At 45.3% G+C, this 23,234-nt stretch overlaps 1 long non-coding RNA gene across 2 annotated transcripts in view; it reads left to right on the top strand.

Moving 5' to 3' along the window:
- Positions 1 to 23,234, top strand: part of LOC147113882 (uncharacterized) — a 99,881-nt gene that overhangs the window by 42,568 nt on the left and 34,079 nt on the right. The window lies entirely within an intron of this gene.

The following is a 23,234-nucleotide window of genomic DNA, read 5'->3' as shown; positions in this document are numbered from 1 at the left end:
CTGCCAATGCCGCTCTCGGCGGTCCTTGTGGCAAACGGCGACACCCTGTGGGTTTCGTGCGCTGCTCCTGCACTGCTGCCAACGCCGCTCTCTGCGGTTCTCGTGGCAATGGCAGCGCCTCGCGTTTTCCTGCGCGCCTCTCTCCCCTGTTGACGCTGCTCGGCCCTTGAACACCGGCTGCGCTCTGCTCTCTCTCGTCTCTCTCCCCCGTTGACGCCGCTCGGTCCTGAACACCGGCTGCGCCCTGTGCGCTCTGCCCTCTCTCTCTCCCCCGTCGACGCTGCTCGGCCTTTTTCTGTGCCGCTCGGTCGGGCTCTAGCCCGTCGCTGTCCGGGAAGGGTCTGCGCAGTACCTGTTGCCAGCCCGTTTTGCTGGACCACTGTGACTGGAAAGCTAAGCCTGGCTCTCGACAGCCTCCCCTGCAATGCTCAAATCTCCGCTGGATGACTGGGCGGTTGCCCGTGGTCGACGCCCATGCTTCTGGACGCGACCTTCTTCCACTGTTCTCCAGGAGCGAATCCCTGGGAGGTGATGCAGAGTTGCAGGTAGGTTTGAATCTACCTCGTCGCCAATGTTAGATCCGTGTATCTTAATGTTATGTCCTTCAATAATTAGACAACAGACTGCAGGGAACGATTCAACAGGTGTTTACTGAATGAGGGTTACTCTAGAACTAAGTGTACAGATCACTACTCAGGGTTTATATACAGGTGTGGTCACTGCCGGTACTACAGTATACAGGAGCTGTAAAAAGTAGTTCTCCTCTTAAAGGTACATACATTACAGGGGCGGTAGTGGGGCGCTGCGCACACCGATGACGTCATCGGTAGCGGCGCAGCGCTAACGGCTAGCGCCACCATTAGCGTCCCGCTAAATTTAGCGGGAGGCATGGCCAGTGGCTACCGACCCACTTAGCGCCCTCTTAAGGCGCTAACGGGTGGTGCCGCCCACTGAATTTCTAGGCCAATTTCTTTCCTTTAGGTTTCCTTGCACCATTATGTGAACTGCAGGTCCTTTGCCAATGCTTCTGTTGATCTGATTTCTAGAAGATGTGTGTGAGTGAGTGACTCTTATCCAATTTTTCCTCTCTCCTTGTGGACAGACTTCTTGCTCAGCATTTCCCTCTTGTCAGGATGTTGCTATTTGGGGAATCCAAGGAGCTCAGTGTGAATCCTTTGGCTCTTATGTTGCAAAGTGTCACATTAATCTTGTTCTGAGAACTTGTTTGCAGAGTAAGTACTGGAACAAATAAGTTTGAATGGCAGAAATCCAAGCACTGCGTTGTGCCGAGGGATGAAAACAAGAGGTGATTACCAGCCTTCTCCTAGGAGTGAGACTTTGAGTATTGAACTTGCTCTTCTTCTAGAGTAAGAGTTGGATCCCAAGCTGGAATTAAGCACTTTGGCAAGACAAGCCTCAGTCATGGCCACAAAAGAATGACGTTTCCTGAGATGTCTGCAGCTATTACAGCTGAGCCATACTATCTCTACACATATTTCTTCATACCTTGATGTTAAATTAGTATTCTTGTGTTGGTTAATGTAATGTCTGGGACTAGTTGATCTCCCACGGCATTCATATTTAGCTCTTCATGTGCTTTCTTTACTTGATGAATTTTCCTTAGCTAATCTTAATTAAGCAAAACATATCCTTACTGAGCTAGTCATAAAGGATAGCTAGCACAGAGCTTGATACCTTTACAAGTAGTAGATGTTACAATGTTACAGTATCTGATATTCACTTCACAAATAAAAACATGCACAATTATGTATGAACCAGCAAGTTTGAAATTTACCTTTTTTCATTAGTTTTTCACTCAGTAACTTGACAATTAGTGAGATGATTTTCTTAGTACTCAGGATATTAAACATTAGCTATTAAGTATGGATTTCTTTATCAACAAAACATTCTTTCAGCTAACTTCAATTCAAATGGGGTTCTTTATGTTTGCAATGCTAAGTATCAGAATGCATAAGTCCAGAAATAGACTTTAGCATTCTCTGAATAAATTAATTAGTTCTACAATATTCCATCTGGAATGTAAACCCTCCAGTGGTCTTCATTTTTAAAGTGTTACATTGATTATGTAAAGGCAACATAATTATATCACTATAAACACTTATTTGCTTATTAGTCAAGCACACAGACTGAGCTTCCTGGTGCAGATATGAGCATTAGCGAAAGGGAACCATCCTGGCTCCTGATACACATCAATGCCACTGGGCATAATATGATGCTTAAAATGCAGCTGTCAAGATTTAGAATGGCAAGATACTGTCTGACAAATGTCCTTGACTTGTTTGAGAATATTTATGTTTTCTCACTAATTTTCTTCTCACTCTTTCTCTTGTGAAGATGTTGATTCTTTGCCGGGCTACAGTTCCACTGGCACCAAAGGCCCTCCACTGCCTCACTTGAGTGGCCATTCTTTGTGTATGAGCCTTGACAGTGAGGGGGAGAAATTCCCCTCCTTTGGCCTCCCGTGGGGGGCGCTAACGGGATGCAAAGGCCTTTTCGCCCGGCCGTGGCGCTGACCGCGCCTCCTGCCAAATTCCGCGGGACGTTAGCGGCAGCGCTACCGGGTTGCGCCCCGATCTCCTGCACCCAGAGAGCATGACATCATCTCTGGGTGCATCGCCCCGGTAGCGCCCCAGCAGAAAAATTCCTCTTCGCCCCCTGCAGCAGCACCAGGTGATGGCAGAGACTGCTGCAGGGGACGCGAGCAGGGCAGCCAGCCGTTAGCGGGGTGGAAGTTAAAGGTGAGGTGGCCGGCCACCCTAAAAAAAAATGTCGCCTTTTTTGAAAAATGTTTTTTTTGCTTCGGACGCAGATTCCATGCTGCAATCGGTCAGCCCAGCATTCTGCTTGAGTGCTGGGCTGATCGCACGGCACCTCCACTCCCCGGTGCTGCAGGTAAGTTTAAAACAAAAACTGCAGAGTTTGCAGCGTGGGGCCCTTCCCTTTAATTCAGGGAAGAGCCCCTGCACTGCGTCAGTGCCACACGGCCCAGTGCATGCCACTGTTGAGCCGTGTGCCCCGGGTCGTGAGCTTCCCCACCTCTTGCGCTCCAAGAAGGAAGTGAAGCGCTTTATTTAGTGCTCCACTTCCCTCTTGGAGCAAAAAGTGGGAATTTTAGAAAGGCTGGAAGAGGTTAGCGCCTGGCGCTAACTTTTCCAGCTTTTCTGATTTAGCGCCCCAAATGGGGCTCAGGGGAATTTCTAGCCCTGAGTGCTGTTAGGTTATTTGACATGGATGGGTCCAATTGTGTCCTCACATGACAAGCAGCCTTTTAACAGGGATCACTAGATTGCAATCAGAAATAGTTAAATTAGCTCAATTCTCAATTGTCTCTTCCCCAGTTGATGGTGTTAAGGCCAATTGTACTCCCTGAAAGTGATCTGTTTAGAATCGTGGAGTGATAATCGATGCATTATTTTCAATGTCCTGATAAGGTGGTGAAGCAATTTAAAGAAAGCAATGGAATGCTAAGATATGTAGCCAAAACACAGAGGCTTGCCTGACAGGAAAGCATATCAAAGGATTTTCCATCTTTTGGAAGAAAATTTGTAAAATCTATCTTTGGATGTCACAGAAAGGTTCTTTATTCAGTGATAAGTGTTTGGAATAATTTTTTCAAGTATGCTACTAGAGGCACAATAATCAGTTATTCAGCACATATTTATATGGCATGATGGGTGAATTAATGTACCAGAGAGTTGAGCTTCAGTTGGTAAATTTTCTTATCTCTGATTTTTCTTATATTCTTATGGGCCATCATAGACACAGGTATACTGATAAGTCTGCCATTTTTTAAAATAGAGAGCTTATGGCCTGGATTTTGTGGTGGCAATGACGGCAAAACTGTCAGTGTTCGCTGTCATTACTCCTCTGAAAGTGACAGCCAGCTCTGGAATCAGCGTGTGAGCACATAAATGTGGAAATCCAGAAGTCACTGTCAGTCATTCCCTGCTCCTCCACAGGTTGTGCTCTGGAACTCCCCAGAATTGACAATGAATTCAAATCACAGTTCCTGCCCAAAACTTCCTTGCTTACACTGGAATATCGCTGTTAAACCCGCCTTGAAAAGTTAAGCCTTGTTGAAAGAGGTTTAACTGGGTTTTTAACGGCGTATTGACTGCTGAACAACAACAACAATAACTTGTATTTATATAGCGCCTTTAACGTAGTGAAACATCCCAAGGCGCTGCACAGGAGTATTTTAAGGCAAAAAATTTGACACCAATCCACATAAGGATAAATTAGGGCAGGTCAAAGAGGTAGGCCTTAAGGAGCGTCTTAAAGGAAGAAAGAGAGGTAGCAAGGCGGAGAAGTTTAGGCAGGGAATTCCAGAGCTTAGGGCCTAGGCAACAGAAGGCACGGCCACCAATGGTTGATAATCACTCAACCATTCTGGTCCTGAAAAACGAATCTATTATTTGTGGAATATCAATGTTTTCTATTAATATGATAAAGAATTACATGGCTTTTAAAATAATTTTTTGAAAAAGTTTGTTTATGATATTTCAGCTTTTACCTTAATCCTATTTGTTTGTCCTACTCTTTATTTCGCTCCCTGTAAAATTTATAAAACGTTAATTATAATTTGTGCATTTTACTTCCTGGTTTGCTGTCATAAAATCATAGAATGGTTACAGCACAGACAGAGGCCATTTGGCCCATCGAGCTCATGCCGGCTCTCTGCAAGAGCACTTTAGCTAGTCCCACTCCCCCACCCTTTTCCCGTAGCCCTGCAATTTTTTTTCCTTCAGGTACTTATCCAATTCCTTTTTGAAAGGCACGATTGAATCTGCCTCCACCACCCTTTCAGGCAGTGCATTCCAGATCATAACCACTCGCTGTGCAAAAAGGTTTTTCCTCATGTCGCCTTTGGTTCTTCTGCCAATCACCTTAAATCTGTGTCCTCTGGTTCTAGATCTTTCCACCAATGATAACAATTTATCTCTAACTACTCTGTCTAGACCCCTCATGATTTTGAACACCTCGATCAAATCTCTCAACCTTCTCTGCTCTAAGGAGAACAACCCCAGCTTCTCCAGTCTATCTGTGTAACTGAAGTCCCTCATCCCTGGAACCATCTTTTTTGTACCCTCTCTAAGGCCTTCACATCCTTCCTAAAGTGCGGTGTCCAGAATTGGACACAATAATCCAGTTGAGGCCAAACAAGTGTTTTATAAAGGTTCATCATAACTTCCTTGCTCTTGTACTCTATGCCTCTATTTATGAAGCCCAGTATCTCATATGCTTTTTAACTGCTTTCTCAACCTGCCCTGCCACCTTCAATGATTTGTGCACATATACCCCCAGGTCTCTCTGTTCATGTAACCACTTTAGGATTGTACCCTTTAGTTTATATTGCCTCTCCCCGTTCTTCCTACCAAAATGTATCACTTTGCACTTTTCTGCATTAAATTTCATCTGCCACATGTCTGCCCATTCCACCAGCCTGTCTATGTCCTCTTGAAGTCTATCACTATCCTCCTCACTGTTCACTATATTTCCAAGTTTTGTGTCATCTGCAAATTTTGAAATTGTGCCCTGTACACCCAAGTCCAAGTCATCAATATATATCAAGAAAAGCAGTGGTCCTAGTACCGACCCCTGGGGAACAACATTGTATACCTTCCTCCAGTCTGAAAAACAACCGTTCACCACTACTCTCTGTTTCCTGTCACTTAGCCAATTTTGTATCCATGCTGCCACTGTCCCTTTTATTCCATGGGCTTCAACTTTGCTGGCAAGCCTATTATGTGGCACTTTATCAAACGCCTTTTGGAAGTCCATGTACACCACATCAACCGCATTGCCCTCATCAACCCTTTCTGTTACCTCAGCAAAAAACTCAATCAAGTCACTTAAATATGACTTGCCTTTAACAAATCCATGCTGACTTTCCTTAACTAATCCACGCTTGTCCAAGTGACTGTTAATTTTGTCCCTGATTAGCATTTCTAAAAACTTCCCCACTACCGAGGTTAAACTGACTGGCCTGTAGTTGCTGGGTTTATCTTTACACCCTTTTTTGAACAAGGGTGTTGTGACAAAACGACTAAGTGACTTACATAATTGTCTGTAACCAATGTTATTACCTCTAGCATTAATTGTCTGTAACCAATGTTATTACCTTTCAAGTTGGCTCTGGTTAAACAGAGCTAGATCGACAACATCGCGATCTGACGCGATGACGTCATCACGTGGGTTACGTGACGTCCCCTTCGGCGGGAAACGTGATGACGTCATGACATCAGAGGTAGAGGGCAGGACCAGCCAGTCCTTGTGTGGATTGAAAGAGAAAAGACCTGTTTTGAGCTTCTCCTGTAGTTTCTTGTTTTGTAAAGTTCTTAGACAATAAATTCAGTTTGTTAACTTCCAGTAAGTTATAGATTCTTTGTTAGGAGTGCAGAGACTCCTACAGTGTAACATTTGCAATTCTCCAGTCCTCTGGCACCACCCCCATATTTAAGGAGGATTGGAAGATTATGGCCAGTACCTCCCCAATTTCCACCCTTACCTCCCTCAGCAACCTAGGATGCATCCCATCTGGTCCTGATGACTTATCTACTTTAAGTACAGCCAGCCTTTCTAGTAACTCCTCTTTATCAATTTTTATCCCATCCAGTATCTCAATTACCTCCTCTTTCACTATGACTTTGGCAGCATCTTCTTCCTTGGTAAAGACAGATGCAAAGTACTCATTTAGTACCTCAGCCATTCCTTCTGCCACCATGCATAGGTCTCCTTTTTGGCCCCTATTGGCTCCACCCCTCCTCTTACTACCCGTTTATTATTTATATGCCTATAGAAGACTTTTGGATTCCCTTTTATGTTAGCTGCCAGTCTGTTCTCATACTCTCTCTTTGCCTCTCTTCTTTCCTTTTTTACTTCCCCTCTGAACTTTCTATATTCAGCCTGGTTCTCACTTGTATTCTCAACCTGACATCTGTTGTATGCCTCCTTGTTCTGCTTCATCTTACTCTCTATCTCTGTGAGAATTCTTCAATATGATTAGCTGCTTAACCTGCTTGATGACATCACTGTTGCTGGACACTGGAGATTCGCTTAATTTGACATCAGATTCAAACTAAGGTCAGGAGAGCTGAAATTCATGCCACAGAGATCACTAAATCTTTGTGGCAGCTTTCATCGGCGTCAAAGGCGAGCGCCGTCGCTTCGCCGCTGACCTTAAATTTCAGGCCTATAAGATTAATACCATGAAGGATATTAAAACCTAATTGTATCTATACTTAAAGCACTTTTGGAGCAAAGAACTTCAAAATGGGGAAAATTACAGATTAACTAAATTAAAAGATTGTCTCAGATAATTGGTTAAATTGGTGATTTGAAGTTAAGGAATGGTAATCACTAACTGCTGTATTGGTGTAGCAATAATTTCATCAAAAATTACAATTGCTTCCAAAATTACCATTTTCACCTTAACTTAAGCAAGCAATAATATTCCCTCATATCCCAAAACATGAAAAATGATGTCTTGGGTAATTCAGGAAGTATATCAATTGTTACATGTCGAAGAAAATGAAGTCTTCATGTTTTCCACAACCAATTAGAATAGTCTTGCATCTTGTCTAAAAGAACATTGATCGCAATGTTGTCCGTTTTATCTGCTGTTCAAAAAAAACTTAGACATACATTTATAATAGAGTTTATGAAAAGAGTGGTATATTTGCAGGATATGACTCTTACTCCTGCTTCTCTCCTATGCAACATGATCAATTAACATTCTGCTTGGAGCTTCTCCTGCCTTTCTCGGTCTGTGGTAAGACATGGTGAACTGCAGGAGAGATTAAAAAAAAGTTTTTCTGAGGGACACATTCATCCTGTCTGAAACAATACCAATAGGAAGCTCAGCTAAGAGGGGCATAGTTTGATGTTTTTGTTCAAAATGTGATCACATTTTGTGTCATGTACTAGTCAAGAAAAAAGATACAGTTGTAGACATCGGTGGAGATAATTTTAATCTTAACCGTCTGGATAATAATCTGGTGGAGCAAATCATCTGTCCATTGTAGAACCTGTCCAATTTTGATCTCAAAGGGCCAGTACCCGAAACGTTAATTAATCTGTTCTTTCCACAGATGCTGCATTACCTGCTGAGTGTTTTCAACATTTTATGTTTTTCGTTTTGATTTCCAGCATTTTTTAGATTTTTGCTTTTAGTTTACCATAGTTAACCTATTTGTTATGGAGCTAGTTAAAATCTATGACTCCATGACTTATGTAAAAAAAAATTGAATTCAAGTTAAAGACTGTGCACTCATAAATATTGCCAAGACAAATAACATTTCTAGAGGAATAGGATTCAAAAGCAGCGAAGTCATGTTAAACTTGTATGGAACCTTGGTTAGGCCACACTTGGAGTACTTTGCACAGTTCAGATCTTATATAAAAAAAAGGATATAGAGGCACTGGAGAAGGTGCAAAAAAGATTTACAATGATGATGCCAGAACTGAGAGGTTATACCTATCAGGAAAGACTGAACAGGCTGGAGCTGTGTTTAAAGTTATGAAGTGGTTCGATAGGGTGAATTCAGAGATAAGTATATGAAGGAGAAAAGAATCGAAGGATATGTTGATGGGGTTAGATAAAGAAAGGTGGGAGGAGGCTCATGTGAAGCATAAAAACCAGCATAGACCAGTTGGGCCGAATGGCCTGTTTCTGTGCTGTAAATACTATATAACACTTATGGCCCTGCTCTGCCATTTCAGGGCAGCAAGATCATTCTACTAATGTCTGCATATAAGTTCTTTCATTGAACTGGAGAAGAATGGTAAACTGTAAAATTAGATTACAGTCCCGTGATATTTTACATTAGTTGCATTTTTACTAATATTTAGAAGAGTAACTGAGCTAGATATTTAAAGTAGCTAATGAAAAATGGATAAAATAGACAAAGTCCTTTCACCTCTGGGGTCTAGTTCAATTCATGGCCAGGGTAAAAAATCTCTCTTGACTTACTGTAAAGCTCTATGTGCAATGCATTTGGTGTACCTAGTTCTTAATCGATGCAACTCCATGGCCGGAATTTTCCGGGGTGGTAGCGGGCGCGATCGGTGGCTGGTCAGGTGGGAAAGTTGTTATTTTTGACAGCAGGTTGGGAGCCTGTTGTTATCTCGCTCCCACCCGCCTTTCCCCTGACCCAACTGGCAGCAGCGGGGGACTCAATTGAGATGATTATCAGGTAGTTTACAGGCACCTAAGATCCTTTATTCACTTACTTTTTAAATTTCCCTGCATGGCCAGGGGATTCATGCAGCTCGGGAAACATGTCTGTCAACCTGAGGTGGGAGTTCAGTGGCCATTGCTCCAGCTGATTATGTAACAGCATCCAATGTACAGTAAAAACTCCGACCTGACAGGTGATCACTTTCCTCAGGCAGAAGCTGTTGCTCAGTCCATTTCCAACACGGATTCGGCAGGCTGCAAGTGTTTCCAACAAAGTCTCCATCCACTGTCACCTCATTGGAAGAACTCTCTCACCATTGGCAGAATGCTTCTGTCAACTGTACTTCACCTGCCATCTATTCCATCAACATGGGTGCAATTTATACTGTCTCACCTTGGTCCTCAGAATTGGACCATGATGACCCCCAACACCAGCAGCACCAGGCACACCAGCAGCACCAACAACAACAACACCAACCTTCTCCGCAATCACCTGATGCTGCACAGGACAGAGGACATCAGCACCGAGCACATTGCTGCCTGGGAGGCCAGAGATGGACTCATCATGGCCAGATTTAATTAGCTTTACACTGTACACCCATATGGCTGCCACATGATGTGCCAGATTGGTACCACCCCACACCAACACCATAAAGCATCCCTACAATGCCCAAGCCATTCCTTTCACACTCATCACCATTGCGGTGTGGTACCGTTATGTCTCACCATTCACTGCAACTCACTAAGCCACTTCCAAAGATGCACACAAATCTGTCCAAGACTGGAAAGTGTTGAAAATAAAGATTTTATATTTGACACCACATTAACAGAAACTTTACATAAACATTGGATAAAACACCCAAGTGGCTACCCTTGTGTGTTGTTAGTTAGTATGATTGCACTAGGATGAGGGTGAGTGTGCGGGGTGGCTAGTGAGATGGGGATGTGATAATGTAGATAGAGAGGGATGGGCGGAGGTGTAAGGTAAGTTGGTGTGAGTAAGGATGTGCAGGAGTAGAGTAGAGAAGGCAGAGTGATGGGGATGTGATGAGAGGCACAGCAGGATGCAGTTGAGTGTGGCTTTGTACTAACCTTTCCTGATCTAATGAGATCATTGAAACGTTTGCAGCACTGCACCCAGGTCCACTTGAGCTCATCCCTGCTTGTGACCTCCTCTGCAATCTCCAACCAGTCTTGGTCTCCTGGGGAGGTCTCTTCCGCCCATCGATATGAAGGGAGTCATGGGAGAGCCTAGGTGCAGCCCTCTGCCTTTGTGCAGACATTGGCCCCGATTTTCTGCCAGCCGTCGGGCGGGTTTTCATGCGGGCGGGGGCCGAAAATTGCCGAAATAGGGGGTCGTGACCCCCCCGCCTGATTCCCCGCCCCGTCCGACTTTCGGACCGCCATTTCTCCGCGACCCTAATCAGTCCCGCCCGCCGCTGGCGGGACTGGCCGTCGGGACCCTGATCACCAATTATTGGCATGTTTAATGCTATTTTAGGGTGCCCTTGCAATTTTCAGGGGTTCCCCATGCTAAACACGCCTGCGGGGAACCTCGCTGATGAAACCTGGCGTGAAGCTTGCCGGCTTGCTTGCTCTCAGCTGCAGGTCATTCGGGAAAGCTGCGATTTAAAGGGACAGCATTTGTATGTTGAAGGACCTTGTTGTTGCAGGCTTGGGGCTACTTCTTCAAGGCTTAGGCACAGCTGTGGAAGGTTGGAGCCTCACACACTTCTCCAATGTGATCTCCTGGGAAGCACCGCTCAGTACCCTCACTCAGCGCTTCCTCAGCGAAGGCATCTACGAGAAGCATGGGACGCCTTTTTTTCCTTCCCATCTTGCCATTAGAGGACCTCCAGCAGCAGAGGCGGCAGCAGCAGAACTAGGAACAGCAGGATGAGCACCAGGAGAGCCAGGCTGCTGCTCACTCACCTGAAGCTGCACAGGCCAGAAGGGGCCAATGCTTGGAAGTGGCTTGAGAGCACCTTGCTGCGCTTTAGGGGGCCATGGGGACCCGTATCTGCACTGGCAGTCCTACTCAGAAGGACTTCCATGAAGGTCTGGTTTCTCTGTTCAATAGATGGCCAACGCTCCTCAAGAGAGGTCATTCTCTTATGAGCACTCACCATGTTTTTCGTACCCTGGCAAGTTATCTCCTCCATGGAGGTTGCCAACCTTTCCATGGTGATGCGTTCCTGCGCCAATGACTCCACAAAGGCTCTGCTCATGGTTGCTATGGACTCCTCCATTTGCTCCACACTCGCAGCGACCCTGGAGACAAAACCTGCCAGAGACTCTTACATCTGAGCATGGAGATCCATCACCATTTCTCTTGCGGATGGACCCAGAGGCAGAGGGTCGACATGCAGCGCAGCTGAGCTGAGCTGGCAGAGTCCTGCGCCCTCAGACGAGGACTCTCCACTGCTGTCCCTGTCTCCAGAATCTGCTGAGGCTCACTTGTGAGCTGTGAAACACCAGGTAACAACACTACTCTATGCCCCGAAGGTCCCCCCGAAGTGTGAGTGTCTGCGCTGGTGCTGGGTGCGCTTACTTCTGCTGACGCAGCGCCCTCAGAGGATGGAGCTTCCTCTGAGGAGTCTGGCTGCACAGCCTCTTCCTCCTCCACAGTGGGGACGGGGGCTCTGGATGGTCCTGTGGGGGAGTAGACGAAGGAGTTAGAGACGTGATGCCAAGGTTACATGCACATTCGAGTTGACATCTGCTGACACCTGCATCCATGCAGCCTTGGTCTCAATAGGAGGCCTCTTCCTGCCTGACCTAGGGAAGAGGACCTCCCTGTGGGCCCTAACCCCATCCAATAATGCCTGCAGTGAAGCTTCGTCAAATTTGGAGGCAGCTCGGGGTCTGGCACTGGCCACAGCTGCTGCAGGCTCCTCTGCCATCCTGTATGGTTCGTTTGGAAGCCAACAGAGGAAGCAATGCTTGCTGTGGACCTTGAAAGCACCACGAATGATGACATCATACTGTGGGGCTTCCTGACTGGAAATGGACAATTAGCAAGGCTTCCCACATGCTGGGAATTAATTGGCCACTTGAGGGAAAATTGCGTGCAGCTGGCTGACCCATTTTTTTGTGTGTCAGAACCCCACATACGGGGGAATCCGACCATTTCCCACACAATCCACAAAATCGGGCCCATTGTCCGCGTTTGCAGCACTCCAATGCTGTAGAGCACTGACAGCACTATGCTACATTAAACTTCAAATGTTATGTGGCTGTGGTCATTTTAAAGATCCCGGCTGAAAACGCATCATGAATGATGTCACCAGACCCGCTCCATCTCATTGGGTTGGGTAATGCGCTGGGTGGGCCCTATTAAGGTAAGTTCATTTTCAACAGCGGAATGGAACCAGCAGCGGGGTCGTGACCCACCCACAGACACCGGCCACACCGGACCCGCCAAGGTAAGGAAAATTCCGGCCCATGATGCAGAACTGCCCTTAATTCTCCACTGGTCTGTCTAATTTAGAGCAACTTTAAGAAAGATTGATGTGGACTATGAAAAAATGTAACAATGGTGTAGTAGGGGTGTCTACAGTTGGTGATAAGGCTCATTGTTAGGGCAAAGAGGTGAGAGCCTTACTTTGCATCTGACTTGACCGAAAGTACTTCACTGAGTCACACCTTAATGAAATGTTGCTGTCTGCACCCCACTACAGCCAGGGTGGGGTGGGCTATTCATTTCTCTATGAATGTTAGCCCACAATAAACCAAGATTCAAGGAAGGTGCACAGGAGATATCAGCTTATTTTTTTCTCCCTTGAGATAGAACACCATTCAGTAATTCAGTGATGAATAAATGAAATGTACTAAACTGAGATAAGCAAGCTTAAATGACAGGTGGACCTGGTGTCAAGCACTCAACCCATGAAGCTATCAATCGTGACTTTTTTGTTTTTAAATTCAAACTGCAGCAAAACTATGAAACTATCTCTGACATTTACTAAATTTAAAATTGACATGTCACGATACTGTCAGGACTGTACAGTGCTCCGATCAATGTTTGCAGCATTCCAATGCTGTAGTGCACTGACAGCACTATGTTAGATTAAACTTCAAATCTAACGTGACTTTATTAATCATTACAGAAAGGTATTTTTAAAAATTATATTTGCACATAAAGATGTAATATTTAGAAACATAGAAACATAGAAGATAGGAGCAGGAGTAGGCCATTCGGCCCCTCGAGCCTGCTCCGCCATTTAATGCGATCATGGCTGATCATCCAAATTCAGTACCCTGTCCCTGCTTTCTCCCCATATCCTTTGATCCCTTTAGCCTTAAGAAATATATCTAACTCCTTCTTGAATATATTTAATGAATTGGCCTCAACTGCCTTCTGTGGTAGAGATTTCCACAGGTTCACCACTCTCTGGGTGAAGAAATTCCTCCTCATCTCATTCCTAAATGGCTTACCCCTTATCCTTAGCCTGTGAACCCTGGTTGTGGACTCTCCCGCCATCGGGAACATCCTTTCTGCATCTAGTCTGTCTAGTCCTGTTAGAATTTTATAAGTTTCAATGAGATCCCCTCTCATTCTTCTGAACTCTAGCGAATATAAGCCTAATCGATCCAACCTCTCTTCATACGTCATTCCTGCCATCCCAGGTATCAGTCTGCTGAATCTTCGCTGCACTCCCTCCATGGCAAGAACATCCTTCCTCAGATAAGGCAACCAAAACTGCACACAATACTCAAGGTGTGGTCTCACCAAGGCCCTGTACAACTACAGAAAGACATCCTTGCTCCTGTACTCGAATCCTCTCGCTATGAAGGCCAACATACCATTTGCCTCCTTAACCACCTGCTGCACCTGCATGCTTACCTTCAGCAACTGGTGCACAAGGACACCCAGGTCTCGTTGCACTTCCCCTTTTCCCAATCTATTGCCATTCAGATAATAATCTGCCTTCCTGTTTTTGCCACCAAAGTGGATAACCTCGCATTTATCCACATTATACTGCATCTGCCATGCATCTGCCCAATCACCCAACCTATCCAAATCATACTGGAGTTTCTCTGCATCTTCCTCACAGCACACACGCCCACCCAGTTTTGTGTCGTCTGCAAACTTGGAGATATTACATCTAGTTCCATCGTCTAGATCATTAATATATATTGTGAATAGCTGGGGTCCTAGCACCGATCTCTGCGGTACCTCACTAGTCACTGCCTGCCACTCAGAAAAAGACCTGTTTTTTCCAACACTTTGCTTCCTGTCTGCCAACCAGTTCTCTATCCAAGTCAGTACCTTGCCCCCAATCCCATGTGCCTTAACTTTACACGCTAATCTCTTATGCGGGACCTTCTCGAAAGCCTTGTGAAAGTCCAAATACACCACATCCACTGGTTCTCCCTTATCTATTCTACCAGTCACATCCTCATAAAATTCCAGTAGATTAGTCAAGCATGATATACCTTTTGTAAATCCATGTTGACTTTGTCTGATCCTGTCACTGTTTTCCAAGTGCTCTGCTATTACATCTTTTATAATGGACTCTAGCATTTTCCCCACTACCGATGTCAGGCTTACTGGTCTATAATTCCCCGTTTTCTCTCTACCACCTTTTTTAAATAGTGGGGTAACATTAGCTACCCTCCAATCCATGGGAACTGTTCCAGAGTCTATAGAATTTTGGAAGATGACCAGCAATGCATCTACTGATTCTAGGTCCACTTCCTTAATTACCCTAGGATGTAGATTATCAGGCCCTGGGGGTTTATCGGCCTTCAATCCCATCAATTTCCCTAACACCATTTCCCTACAAATACTGATTTCATTCAGTTCCTCCCTCTCATTAGACCCTATATTCCCTGACATCTCTGGGAGGTTATTTGTGTCCTCCTTTGTGAAGACAGGACTAAAGTATGCATTTCTTTGTTCCCCATTATAAATTCCTCTGATTCTGATTTTTGAGAGTGGAAAGGCTGCTTCAGATTTTCAAGTTTTGGGCATACTGACTCATATTAACTAACATTTGCACATTTTTCCTGAGTAATAGGAGTGAATAAAATTACAGCAATCGATTTCTGCTTATGCAAAGGGTAAGTGACCTGTTATATAAACTGACTGTATTCTACTAAAGTGAACTATGAATTCAGTAAAAATGGCAAAACTAGCAATTTACTTATGACATTTTTGAATGGCCAGAGACTGAATTTCCAAAAGAACTCATTTTTGATGATGGAGCTAAAGATATATATTATTTGGATACTCCTTGCAATGTGACCCAGTAATTGGATTGCCCAAAGCAGAATCATATGACAGAACTATCTTGGAGACAGAGTATGATCTTTTAATTCCTGCTGCAGGAGAAAAAGAGGCAAACAAACCGAATGCTTTGTGGTGGGAGCAAATGTATGGCTGAACATTAATGACATATTTACCCCATAGGACTGTAGGGGGTGGCGTGTGGTGGTGCTTGTTTGGCGCATACGCCCAGTCAGTTATGCCACTGACTGTTTCGGGAGTGGTTCGAATCGCTCCCACGTCTCTGGGTTCTAGACACCAGACTTAGGTACAAGGCGGCAGTACAGAGAAGACTCGAGTAGACAGGTGGTTGGATGTAAACAAAAACCAAGATTTTATTGAAGAGGAAAAACTTGATACAATCTCATGGAAAAATTACTAGCGTACACTTCTATAGGCGAAGAATACGAAAGAATAATAATAACTATACTTATACAGGGAATGGGGAACACACGGCACCTCAAGGGAAAACAACTATCTTAACAATCCCCTTATCCTTATCCCACCCCCTATACCTAACTAGATTAAGCTATGAGGGGTCAGAACTTCATGCTCACCAATCAAAAGGTTTGTTAGGCTCAAAACAGCGGTTGGGTTCGGGGTTCACTCTTGGTGCTCTCTGGAGCCTGCCGTTGTCACGTGGCCTCTGAGCGCTGCAAGGGCATTGTCCAGGTTCGAGTACCCCAAAGTTAAAGTCTCTGTTTGGGTACTTTACCTTGCAGGGATGATTCTTCGTCGACAGCCGCCAGATGGAGTTGGTGTGCAGATATTCAAAGGTCGGCTGAGGCTGAAGGCCCGATGATTCGAAGCCTCCCCTCAGTTCGTCTCCTCAGTTGGTCTTCTTCAGCCGGTCTTCCTCAGGTGGCCTTCCCTCCGGTGGTCTTCCCTCCTCCCCTCGTCGCGTCCCGCTTCGCCTGGCCTGAATTTTCCGTGTCTGCCCGACCCGGTGCCGGGGCTAGTTCCAGATGGAGTGGGAAAAAGGCATGGGCAAAGGCCAGGGGGTAAGCGTGGGACGGGAAAGAGCGGCAGCCACGAGGGCGAGGGGCCGAAGAGCAGCAGCACCAGCACACCAACCAACAAAGAACAAACCACAGAACACAGAACACACCAATTGCTACCCGAGGGCCTTCAATTATACCTTTGTCGAAAACCCTTATCTGCGCGCCAAATCAGGTTAGTTCTTTGTTTTAATCTTGGCGGGCTATTTTAAATAATGGTAGCAATCCATACTAACTGGTTTTAGATGGCCAGTAATCGCATCTACCGGCCCGATGATTGAATTGTATTGTCCTGAAAGTTCCTTGATGGGCCTGTCCGGCCTCGATGGCTCCGTTAGTCTGTTTCCGATAATACATGTAGACTGCTTGATGGCCTTAACTATAGGCCTAAACTGAATTTAGATTTGTCTCCAATTCGGTCTAATGCATAATTCAGAGTCCTGTCTGGTTCCAAAATACAAAGTCTCTCTTCACAGAAGCCTGCAGCTTGGGTTTCGATCCACAAGCTGTCTGCGTTGCAGAGTCCATTTTAAAATTCACAGGCTTTCTGCCACGAGGCACGGACGCCATCTTGGGTACCCTTTTTGATTTAAAAAGTCCACGCAGGGTCCCGTTTATTAATAACAGCCTTCGGGGAAGTGCAGAAATTTTGCAAATCTTACAGACTATCTCAGGACTTCATTAATTAGACTTGGATGCTGCATCATGCATAATGGAAATTTGCTTCATTCACAGTAACTAGATGGTGCACGGTAGTATTTTCTAATTGTCAAGGAGGCCGTTTAAGTACATTTCATTCTTCCTAATGCATACTACTTCCATGATGGTCCGAAGCTGCATTAAAATGAAAGGGAGCAGTAGAGCATGGGCCTCATTAACTAACTAAAATTAAAATTACAGCCATATCGTTGGCGGGGGGGTGGGGGGGGGTGGTGGTGGTGGTGCAGAAGCAGGGGCTGGGGCAAGGTGGAGAGGTTGAATGGCGCAGTGGGTCAATAGTCTATCCTTTCATCACTGGAACCTGTGCACACTGTTGGATTAAAGGCTCCTCTCTCTGCTGATAATAAGGAAAACATTAAAAATAATTTGTTTTCAAGAGACCCAGGCCGCGATTTTGTCACCGGTGTCGGGGAACAGCACCTCATCTTTCGATTGGGCACTTTACAGCCTGCCAGACTCAACATGGAGTTCAACAATTTCAGATAATAATCCCTGCCCCCATTTCTCATGCAGTATGATTTTGCCATTCCCATTTGCAACATTTTCACAGCATGTTCTTTCAATTCCTTCCTCCCCTCCTAAACCCCTCCCCCACTGTCTCTGCACCTGCTTAATATCTGTTACATTTCCAGCTTTTTCCAGTTCTGATGAAGGGTCCCAGACCTGAAACGTTAACTCTGTTTCTCTCTCCACGGATGCTGCCTGGCCTGCTGAGTATTTCCAGCATTTTCTGTTGTTATTTCAGATTTCCAGCATCCGTAGTATTTTGCTATGAGGTTACATTTTACTTGGAAAATAAGAATCTGGATGGGGTAGAGGAGCAAAGAGATCACGGAGTACAAATACACAAATCAATGAAAGTAGCGACGCAGGTTAATAAGGCCATAAAAAAAGCAAACCAAGCACTAGTGTTTATTTCTAGAGCAATTGAATTGAAAAGTACAGAAGTTATGCTAAACTTGTATTGAACCTTACTTAGACTGCAGTTAGAGTGCTGTGTACAATTCTGGTCACCATATTTAAAAAGGATATAGAGGCACTGGAGAGAAGTGTGCAATAAGGGCACAGTAGTCATCATGGGTGACTTTAATCTACATATAGATTGGGCTAACCAAATTGGTAACAATACTATGGAGGAGGAATTCCTGGAGTGTTTACGGGATGGTTTCCTGGACCAATATGTCGAGGAACCAACCAGACGTCAGACCATCTTAGACTGGGTATTATGTAACGAGAAAGGATTAATTAGCAATCATGTTGTACAAGGCCCCTTGGGTTGGAGCGATCATAATATGATTGAATTCTTCATTAAGATGGAGAATGAAGTAGTTGACTCAAAGACTAGGGTCCTGAATTTAAATAAAGGAAACTACGATGGTCTGAGGCACGAGTTGGGTAGGATTGATTGGGGAATGTCACTCAAAAGGTTAATGGTGGATAGGCAATGGCAAACATTCAAAGACCGCACGGATGAACTACAGAATTTGTTCATCCCAGTTTGGCATAAAAATAAAACAAAAAGGTGACTCAACCGTGGCTAATGAGGGAAATTAGGGATTGCATAAGATCCAAGGAGACGACATATAAATTGGCCAGAAAAAGCAGTAATCCAGACGATTGGGAACAGTTTAGGAGTCAACAAAGGAGGACAAAGGGATTAATTAAGAAAGGGAAAATAGAATATGAGAGTAAGCTTGCAAGGAACATAAAAACTGACTGTAAAAGCTTTTATAGATATGTGAAGAGAAAAAGATTGGTGAAGTCAAGCGTAGGTCCCTTGCAGTCAGAATCAGGGGAATTTATAATGGGGAACAAAGAAATGGCAGACCAATTAAATACATATTTTGGTTCTGTCTTCACAAAGGAGGACACAAATAACCTCCCAGAGATGTCGGGGAACATAGGGTCTGATGAAAGGGAGGAACTGAAAGAAATCAGTATTTGTAGGGAAATGGTGTTCGGGAAATTGATGGGATTGAAGGCCGATAAATCCCCAGGGCCTGATAATCTACATCTTAGGTTACTTAAGGAAGTGGCCGTAGAAATAGTGGATGCATTGCTGATCATCTTCCAACATTCGATGGAATCTGGAACAGTACCTATGGATTGGAGGGTAGCTAATGTTACCCCACTATTCAAAAAGGTGGTAGAGAGAAAACAGGGAATTACAGATCAGTAAGCCTGATATCGGTAGTGGGGAAAATGCTAGAGTCCATTATAAAAGATGTAATAGCAGAGCACTTGGAAAACAGTGACAGGATCGGACAAAGTCAACATGGATTTACAAAAGGTAAATCGTGCTTGACTAATCTACTGGAATTTTTTGAGGATGTAACTAGTAAAATAGATAAGGGAGAACCAGTGGATGTGGTGTATGTGGACTTTCAGAAGGCTTTCGATAAGGTCCCGCATAAGAGATTAGCGTGTAAAGTTAAGGCACATGGGATTGGGGGCAAGGTATTGACTTGGATAGAGAACTGGTTGGCAGATAGAAAACAAAGAGTTGGAATAAACGGGTCTTTTTCCTTGGACCCCAGCTATTCACAATATATATTAATGATCTAGACAAGGGCACTAGATGTAATATCTCCAAATTTGCAGACGACACAAAGCTGGGTGGGCGTGTGTGCTGTGAGGAGGATGCCGAGAAACTATAGGATGATTTGGACAGGTTGGGTGATTGGGCAGAAGCATGGCAGATGCAATATAACGTGGATAAATGTGAGGTTATCCACTTTGGTGGCAAAAACAGGAAGGCAGATTATTATCTGAATGGCAATAGATTGGGAGAAGGGGAAGTGCAACGAGACCTGGGTGTCCTTGTGCACCAATCGCTGAAGGTAAGCATGCAGGTGCAGCAGGCGGTTAAGAAGGCAAATGGTATGCTGGCCTTCATAGCGAGAGGGTTTGAGTACAGGAACAAGGATGCCTTGCTGCAGTTGTACAGGACCTTGGTGAGACCACATCTTGAGTATTGTGTGCAGTTTTGGTCGCCTTATCTGAGGAAGGATACACTGTCTGTGTGGAGTTTGCACATTCTCCCGGTGTTTGCGTGGGTTTCCTCCGGGTGCTCCGGTTTCCTCCCACAGTCCAAAGATGTGCGGGTTAGGTTGATTGGCCATGATAAAAATTGGCCCTTAGTGTTAGGGGGGATTAAATACGTGGGGTTACGGGTATAGGGCTTGTGTGGGATGGCTGTCGGTGTAGGGACCGGGTGCTAGGGTTTGGATGATCAGCCATGATCTCGTTGAATGGCGGAGCAGGCTCGAAGGGCCGAATGGCCTACTCCTGCTCCTATCTTCTATGTTTCTATGTTTCTATTCTTGCCATGGAGGGAGTTCAGCGAAGATTCACCAGGCTGATACCTGGGATGGCAGGAATGACGTATGAGGAGAGATTGGGATGATTGGGCTTTCACTCGCTGCAGTTTAGAAGAATGAGAGGGGATCTCATTGAAATTTATAGAATTCTGGCAGGACTGGACAGACTAGATGCAGGGAGGATATTCTCGATGGTTGGGGAGTCCAGAACCAGGGGTCACAGTCTAAGGATAAGGGGTAGGCCTTTTAGGACAGAAATGAGGAGGAATTTCTTCACCCAGAGAGTGGTGAACCTGTGGAATTCTCTACCACAGAAGGCAGTAGAGGCCAATACATTAAATATATTCAAGAAGGAGTTGGATATATTTCTTAAGGCTAAAGGGATCACGGGGTATGCAGAGAAAGCAGGGGCCGGGTACTGAAGTTGGATGATCAGCCATGACGCATTGAATGGTGGAGCAGGTTCGAGGGGCCGAATGGCCTACTTCTGCTCCTATCTTCTATGTTTCTATGTTTCTATGAGAGGGTGCAAAAAAGATTTACAAGGATGATACCAGAACTGCGAGGTTATACCTATCAGGAAAGGATAGACAAGCTGGATCTCTATTCTCTTGAAAAGAGAGGCTGAGGGGTGACATAATGGAGGTCTTTAAAATTATGAAAGATTTTGATAGAGTAGGCACAGAGCGTTTCCACTTGTGGGGAAGAGCAAATCTAGAGGCCATCAATAGAAGATAGTCACCAAGAAATCAAATAGAGAATTCAGAAGAAAATTCTTTACCCAGAGGGTGGTGAGAATGTGGAACTCGCTACCACACAGAGTGGGTGAGGCGAAGAGTATCGATGCATTTACAGGGAGGCTAAATAAGCATATGAGGGAGAAGGGAATAGAGGGATATGCTGATAGTGTTAGATAAGGAAAATACGGGAGGATGCTCAAGTGGAGCATAATCGCCGGCATGGATTGATTGGGCTGAATGGCCTATTTCTGTGCTGTATATTCTATGGGGCAGTAATTCCTCCCCAAACGCGTGAGTACGGAAGGGGTACTCACACGTCTGGCCGGAGGAAATGCCGGTTTTCAGCATGCACAGCGCATGCGCTGAAAACCGGCATTTTCTCTCCTCTAACCCAAGAGGTGAAGAGGCTAGCGCGTGCGCTGTAGGCGGCAGTGCGTGCATCTTGGATTTCCTCTGTTTTGGGGGATTTGCGCATGTGTAAAGGCCTCCGGTCTTTACGCTTGTAAAAAGCACACGTAAGTATTTATTTTTACAGGTAAGTGGTGTTTTAGTGCAATTTAGAATTTTTTTTTCCACAGATTTATTATTTGAAAGAATCTACAATAAGGTAAGTTTAGTTTTAGACCCTTTTTATTAAAAATTTATTTTTTTCAAAAAAAAAAATTATTGTTTAAATTATTTTTTTTAACTTATTTATACTTAATTTAATGATTGGGATGTTTTTAAAAATGTTATTTAAAGTTTAAGTAGTGTTTTGGGGTGCAGTACTTTTCATGAGTTTGACAGTTCTTACTCTCAAACTTATGAATGAAGTTTCCCCTCCCGATTGGCTGAACAGTGCTCACCTGATCCCAGCCGGCACATCGCACTAACTACGCCGCTGGGTCAGGTTAGCACAGCGCGCCGACATCAGAACCGGGCCACTGACAGGAAATCCACTGCGGGCCAGGTTTCAGATGTCGGCGCGCCGGGTAAGTGCACATCGGGGGCTTGCACGCGCGGCAAGCCCCCGACACCAAGTTCTGGGCCTATGTAATAGTTTCAATGTTAAAAATCGCCCCAAAATTTTTAACAACTGTTGCCTCCAAATTTTCAAATATTTCTTTTCAAATTTTCCACACCTTTGCTCCTATAATACTTACAAACATTATTCTATTGGTGCTCTTCTTCCAAGCAGATAGATGGTCACAAACTTGTATATGGTGGCCTAGAAATTCGGTTTTGGCGCAGCGAGGGCTTTAGCGCCGGAAGTTAGTGCCGGCGCTAAGTCCCCCTGCGCGCGCCAAAAATTCAGTAGCGCCTCGCCCAAACGGCTGCCGGCGCTACTGAGGGGTCTCAGCGCCTCAAAACTGGCGCCACGCGCCGCATTGCGGCGCTATTCCGGCGCTGCGGCGCCCGCTGCGGTGCGGCAGGCTCGGGAAGTGCAGGCCTCCTCCTTCCGTTAAGGAGGAGCTGCCTGCACCCGGCCGCGGCCCGCGATAATCTTTTTAAAAATGAGCCCGGCACCTCGGACAAGTGCCGGGCTTGCTTCTGTTCCGGGGGGGGGGGGGGGAAGTCCAGGGAGGGAGCTGCGGCCAGGCGGCTGGCGGGAAAGCGGCCGGCTGCCGCGGGGCCTTTAATGCGCCGGCGCAAAGTTCTGTAAGGCACCTCTGCCAGAACGTTGCTTGCGGCTGCCACGGGCGAGGCGGCCGCAACTCAATTTCCGAGTTCGGGCGGGTTACCATGGCAACCGGGACGCTGCGCACACCGATGACGTCATCGGTGCCGGCGCAGCGCTACCGGCCTAACGCCGATTTAGGGCCCCTGTCAATTTCTAAACTGGCCATAACTTCGGCGCTAGGCCCTCTAGCGCCTCAAAAGCGGCGCTAAGGCCAGTGAATTTCTAGGCCGGTATGTTTCAATAGATTACTTTCCACTTCCAGCATTTATAATATAGCGTGGCCATCCTGGAAATCCATCCGCAATTAGCTGTTGTCAATCTGGATA

The sequence above is a fragment of the Somniosus microcephalus genome, chromosome 8 (genome assembly GCF_052327205.1).
Source record: "Somniosus microcephalus isolate GS21.2 chromosome 8, FLI_Smic_1.0, whole genome shotgun sequence".
Taxonomy (NCBI): Eukaryota; Metazoa; Chordata; class Chondrichthyes; order Squaliformes; family Somniosidae; genus Somniosus; species Somniosus microcephalus.
This window is presented reverse-complemented; position numbering and strand designations above follow the sequence as displayed.